This window comes from Felis catus, chromosome B1 (genome assembly GCF_018350175.1).
Source record: "Felis catus isolate Fca126 chromosome B1, F.catus_Fca126_mat1.0, whole genome shotgun sequence".
Lineage (NCBI taxonomy): Eukaryota > Metazoa > Chordata > Mammalia > Carnivora > Felidae > Felis > Felis catus.
In genome coordinates this window covers 200771700-200778343 of record NC_058371.1, presented here as the reverse complement: position 1 = coordinate 200778343, position 6644 = coordinate 200771700, and positions in this window count along the sequence as shown.

Genomic DNA, 6644 nt, shown 5'->3' with positions numbered 1-6644 from the left:
GCTCACGGGTTCTGCGGGTGGGGAAATCGGGCTCATCTCTGCCCAGGAATCATCTGAAGGTTCATTCGTGTCGGGCCGTTGATACTGGCCGTCCACTGGGGGCCTCCTTCCACGCCAGCCAGTTCGGGCTTCCTCACGGCATGGCAGCCGGCGTCCCCCAGAGTGAGCATCTCCAGAGACGGAGGCAGGTGGAGGGGAGATCTGGGGGGGGGGGGGGGGGAGAGACGGCTCGGTGGGAGCCGCGTCTGGGGCACAGCGTCAGGAGCGCGCACGGGACTGTGGTTCTTTGAGAAGATTCGGCGTCACCCAGCGAGGCAGCCCTGAGCCCAGTGCAGGACCGGCCCTCGCAGCCACTCAGGATTTCCTTGCTCCCTTGAGCTCACGTCGTCTCCGCCACGGCCTGCAGATGAGGAAACTGAGGCCCAGAGAGTCGCAATAACTTGCTCAAAGCCCTCGGCTCTGGGGAACACCACACTGTCTTCTAGTGACCAGAGGCAAGACGTCCGGGAACACAAGGCCTGGGAACACGCACTGACATCTGGGAAACGGCGGGGGTGGGGGGAGGGGACAGGTCCTGCCCCGTCCTGGGTCATGTGGGCAAAGTCCTGACCCTTGACAGGTGTCACACAGAGTGGGATCGATGCACATTTGTGTCGACGCGCTCTGTCATCGTGGTGACCCCCCTTCAGTGACGCCCTTAGAGATCTCTGGGGTCACTAGTGGCAGCTTGGACAGACCAGACCTGCTTCTTGCTGAGCGCCGTGGAGTGTCTGGACGACGCTGGGTGGAACTTCACTCTGAGTTGCTCAGGGAAGCCGCCCCGTGACTCCTGCAGGCCCCAGGACCAAGGTCAAAGTCTTTGAAGTGACTCTTTGGGGAGAGACAAGGCTCCAGAGGTTTCTGCTGCCTGAAGTCAACCATTGACGGGACAAGATGCCCCACCCTGCGGGCCCGTGGGTGTCAGGCCAGCTGCAGGTGTCTTGATCCCATCTCGTGCTCAGCCTTTCTTTCTTTTTCTTTCTTTCTTTCTTTCTTTCTTTCTTTCTTTCTTTCTTTTTCTTTCTTTCTTTCTTTCTTTCTTCTTTCTTCCTTTCTTTCTTTCTTCTCTTTTTCTTTCTCTCTCTCTTTCTTTTTGAATGTGTAAAATTCAGGATGCCTAGCTGAATTTTAAGAAGTTGATTTTTGACACCTCTGCATCATATACTCTCCGTCTCTCTTGTTTCTGTGTGTTTATACATGCTGTTCCCTCCACCTGGAGTGCCCTTCCCCTCCCATTTCTCTCTGGCAAACTTCAACTCATCCTGCAATGTTTGGTCCAGCCATCACCTCCTCCAGGGAGCCATCCCCAACTACCTGCCCCCACCCCCCCCCGCCCCGAGACCTCACATAGAACGCCAACGTTTCTCCTTGTGACCACCTACGATGACTCTTTAGCTCTCTCTCCCCCACTTTCCCTTGAGTGACCCAGGTCAGGGCCTGGGTCCTACTCACTGGCCAGTGCCCGGTACATGGTGCATACTCCAAACGGTGTTTGTTGAATGAATCAGTAAAGAATACATGGTGGTTTTTTTTTTTTTTTTTTTAATGTTTATTTATTTTCGAGAGAAAGTGACAGAGCAGGGGAGGGGCAGAGAGAGAGGGAGACAGAATTTGAAGCAGGCTCCAGGCTCTGAGCTGTCAGCACAGATCCCAATGCAGGGCTCAAACCCACAAACCGTGACATCATGACCTGAGCCGAAGTAGGATGTTTAACCGACTGAGCCCCCCGGGCGCCCCGAGACTACATGTTAGATCAGGCCATCCAGGGAGCCAGCTGGTCTGGTCCAGCCCACCTCTACCCCTGCCAGGCTATGTGATCTTAGGGAGTTTCTTTCTTTCTTTCTTTCAAGCTTATTTATGTATTTATTTTGAGAGAGAGAGTAAGAGAGAGAGTGGGACGGACAGAGAGAGAAAGAGAAGCCCAAGCAGGCTCTGCACCGTCAGCACAGAGCCCAATGTGGTGTTCGAACTCACGAACCCTTGGGATCATACCTGAGCCAAATCCAAGAGTCAGACGTTGAACTGACTGAACCACTCAGGCGCCCTGATCTGGGTCGTTTTCTTGACTTCTCTGGGCCCCTCATCTCCGAGGCTGGGAAAGTCTGAAAGCTGGGGGTCTGCCAGCTCCTGTCCGTGTATCTCCATCAAGCAGTGAGTACTTCTTTATGGTGGTTCTCACCAGGTTCTGAGACTGGGAGAAATGGAAGAAAGTCTGACACGTAATGGGTGCCCTGGGACAAGAGCCTGCGTGCAGTGGGGACCTGTGTAACGGGGGGGGGGGCATGGCCTGGAGCGGGTCTCCTCCCTGCTCCTGGCTTCGGTTTTCTCGTCTGTCACAAGGTGGGGCTGAGCTGGAATTTGAAGCCACGTAGGCTGGCGCTTGAACCAGGAGCCGGTGGCTTCACCCCAGTGCCCCATTTGTTGCTGACGGCCTTCTGAAGACATTCAGTCACCCCTCTGTCCCACGGACGTCTCCCAGAGCCCCTCCACTCCTGTCTGCTTCAGTGTTTACTAAACTGTGTCTCACACACATGCACACACGTCTCCCCGCGTGGCTTTCTGTCCTTTTTATGTGAGGGTCACGTGTGCGTCCCCTTGGCACTGGCCCAGATTTATCCAGCCAAAGTCAGGCCAAGTGGCCAGGACGTGGGGTCCCCACCAGGAGAATCCTTACTGCCTGATACCAGGGCCTTCCTCCTCGTCTTTACTTGGAAACTTCGTGGGGAGGCACCTGCCGCCTCAGGGCCTTTGCGCGTCTTCCCTTGTACGTCAGCCACCCTTCCCCTCAGCACAGTCCGGTTGCCCCCCTCTCCTGGATCAGGTCTCAGCATGGATGACACCTGCCACCAAAGGCCGTCTCCATCCTGGGCCACCCGGGAGCAGGAGCGGGGAGGGTCCTGCGTGGGGAGTGGGACGGCACGGGGGTCAGCAGATGTGCCCTGGAGCCTTCTGGGGCGTGCAGTGCACCTCTGCTCACAGCCAGGTTAGAAACCGATGACGTCTCTGAGCCCTGCTTCCCCCCCACCCCGTCTGAAAGGTGGGCACTCACCCAGCAGGGCTGAACCAGAGAATGTGGGCGGGGGGCTGGGCACAAGGCCAAGTCCATGCTGGCTGCGGAACGGAACGTGGAGGCTGGGGGCGGGGGGGGGGGGGGATTCACGGCCCAGGGTCCTGCGGCCGGGTGCGCAGTACCCAGTCTGCAGGGGCCAGGAAGCCAGGGGTCGAGGAAAGGGCTCAGGCCTCTTCCCTGGAGGGGAAGATAAACAGTGCCCAAAAAAATAAGGGGCGGCCTGACACCCAGAAGCCCCGGATGGATGGATCCCAAGGGCATATGCGTGAACAAAGCCACTCCCGGATTACAAACTGGATGTATATACCTCTCTCAAAAAAAAAAAAAAAAAAAAAATCCATGGAGAGCTCATCAGTGGTTTCCAGGGGTTGGAGTGGGGGGTGGGGGGTGACCCCCAAGGGGGTAGCACAAGGGAGTTTTTTTGGAGTGGCAGAACAGTTCTGTACCTGGGGCGCTGGTTCCACAGAACTGGGTACGAAGAGAAAAAGTGAGTGCGTGGAAAGGCAGCAGAAAGCCGAGTGAGGGCTGTAGCTTAGCGGGAGCGTGCCAATGTCCATTTCCCGGGTTGGTCAGCGCAAGGTGGTTATGCAAGATGCCGTCGTTGCTGGGCGCTGACTGAAGGGCACCCGCGAGCGGCCTGAGCTATTTTTGCAACTTCTGTGCAAGTCTGAGACTACTCCAAAATTAAAAAGTTTTAAAAACAAAAAACACCGCGACGGCTTCGTCTAACGGAAGCAGAGCACACGTCCGTCTCAGCCCCCGTGGGACGTTTGCCGAGATAGTCCACGGGTAAGACAGACCCTAAGATACACCGCGTGTTTAAAAGAGTGGAAATCATACAATGTATACTCTCAGACCTCGATGGATTTCAGTTAAAATTCACGACGGCGAGACTCCTAAATTCTTGGAGCTCAAACAACGGGCTTCTGAAAAATTTTAAAACGTTTATTTATTTATTTTTGAGAGAGACAGAGAGAGAGAGCGAGAGAGAGCGCGCACAAGCAGGGGAGGGGCAGAGAGAGAGGGAAACAGAGCTGTCAGCAGAGAGCCCAATGTGGGACTCGAACTAACGAACTGTGAGATCATGACCTGAGCCGAAATCAGACACTTAAACTCTGAGCCACCCAGGTGCCCCCAAACAACAGCCTTCTAAATAACACGTAGGTATGGGGCACCTGGGTGGCTCGGTCGGTTGAGCGTCAGACTTTGGCTCAGGTCACGATCTCATGGTTCGTGGGTTCAAGCCCAGCGTTGGGCTGTGTGCTAACAGTCTGGAGCCTGCTTCCGATTCTGTGTCTCCCTCTCTCTCTGCCCCTCCCCCGTTCATGCTCTGTCTCTCTCTCTCTCAAAAATAAATAAAAGTTAAAAAAAAAAAGAAAAAAAAAAGAAAAGAAAAAGCAGAAAGATCCACAATCGATCATCTAAACTTCTGCCTTAGGAAACTAGGAAAAGAAAAGCAAATCCAATCCAAGGTCAGTAGAAGAAAACCCCACCAAAGCTAAGAAAGTCCTGCTCCAAGTCTCACTGGTCTCTCGCGAAGTGCTAAGAATTCCCGGTGGCGTGTCCCCCACGTGGCTGCATGTCTGGGCATCTCAGGTGTGATGCCACACCTGCCTGCAGCCCCAGCATGTTCCAGCACCTGCTGGGTTTCTCTAGGGTCTCCCAAATCGCTGGTGTCTCTGAAGTCAGAGTCTGTGTGGGCGTTTGCCTCTCCCCGGCAGGATGGGTCCGCAGGCTGTGCCTCAACGGGCTCACCTGTGCACGCTCTGGGGCAAGAGGCCAGCTGCCGCCCAGCAACAAGCAGTCCCCAAGGTCAGGGGTGGCCAGAGGGGGCAACATGTAGCTCGCCTTCCTGGGCTCTGAGCTTCGGGACTTGTGTGATGGAATGGACGTGGGGCTGCCCCTGTGGGCAAGAGCTTCTCCTGGGCCCTCCGCCCCCCATCAGGAGGGCCAGGGGTCCTGAGGACCCCAGAGCAGCCAACTGCAGGGACCACTGCCCACAGCCCACCAGGCTAAAGCCAACAGACACACGGAAGCCACCCAGGGGAAGCGGCTGTAATTCAGGAACTCCAGCACCGAGAGATGGGACCGGGGCACCCAGCTTGCACCCGGCACCCGCATAGCTCGCTCCTCCTCCTGGGGAAACGAGGGGTGGACAGGAGGCCTGATGGCGACACAAGAACACAGCGGGATGGGGCACGTGCTACGGCTGTCATCGCTGTTGGCTTGTCTCCGCCACCTCAGGTACCCTGAGAACCTCTCCCCTCACCGCCTGGCTCCCGTTAGGATGGCCACTGTGAAATAACAATAATAACAAGTGTTGGTGACGATGTGGAGACATCGGAACCCTTGTCCACTGTTGGTGGGAACGTAAAATGGTACAGCCACTGTGGAAGGAGTAGGGACGCTCCTCAAAACATTGAAATTAGGGGCGCCTGGGTGGCTCAGCGGGATGGGTGTCCGACTTGATTTCCGCTCAGGTTGTGATCCCAGGGTCATGGGATTGAGCCCCGAGTCAGGCTCCACAATGAGTGTGGAGCCTGCTTGAAATTCTCTCTCCCTCCCTCTGCCCCACTGCCCCGCTCCTGCTAGCTCTGTCTCTCTCTCAAATAAAAAACAAGAACAAACAAACAGAAAAGCGTAGGTTGGGGCACCGGGGTGGCTCAGTCGGTGAAGTGTGACTTTGGCTCAGGTCATGATCTCACGGTTCATGAGTTCAAGCCCCACATCGGGATCTGTGCTGACAGCTTGGAGCCTGGAGTTTGCTTCAGATTCTGTGTCTCCCTCTCTCTTTCGCTGTCCCTCCCCTGCTCGCTGTCTGTCTCTCTCTCAAAAATAAACATTAAAAACATTTTTTTAAACACTTTCGAATAAAAAAAGGTAATTAAGAAAATTGAGATTAGAACTACCCCACGATCCAACAATTCCACTCCTTGGTATTTACCCAGAAACACTGAAAGCAGGGTTTCAGAGAGATATTTGTACCCTCAAGTTCAGAGCAGCCAAAAGGCAGAAGCAACCCAACAGAGGAAGGCACCAACACAGTGTGGTCCATGCACACGGTGGAACAGTATTCAACTTTTAAAAGGAAGGACATCCTGACCCCTGCTACCACGTGGCTGAACCTGGAGGACCTTGTGCTCAGCGGAAGAAGCCCATCATAAGGGACAGACGCTGTATGTCTGCAGTCACAGGAGGTCCTGAGAGCAGTCAGATTCACAGAGACAGAAGGCAGGTGGGCGCCAGGGGCAGGGGAGGCCGGGTGGGGGTTAGTGTTTCATGGGGACAGAGCGTGACTTCTGCCGGGAGAGAGTTCTGGGACGGATGGTGGCTGCATGACACGGTGAACGTGCTTAGTAGCACTGACCTGGACACTGAAAAATGGTTAAGCTGGTGAATTTGTGCTAAATGTATTTTACCACAAATTCTTTTAAAAAGAATAGAAACAAGGAACTAAAAAAAATCAGTTGAGAAAGAACACTGAAACAACTTGCAAAGTAGTAATGGGCAGCTGGCACTTGAACTCAGCTTGTCC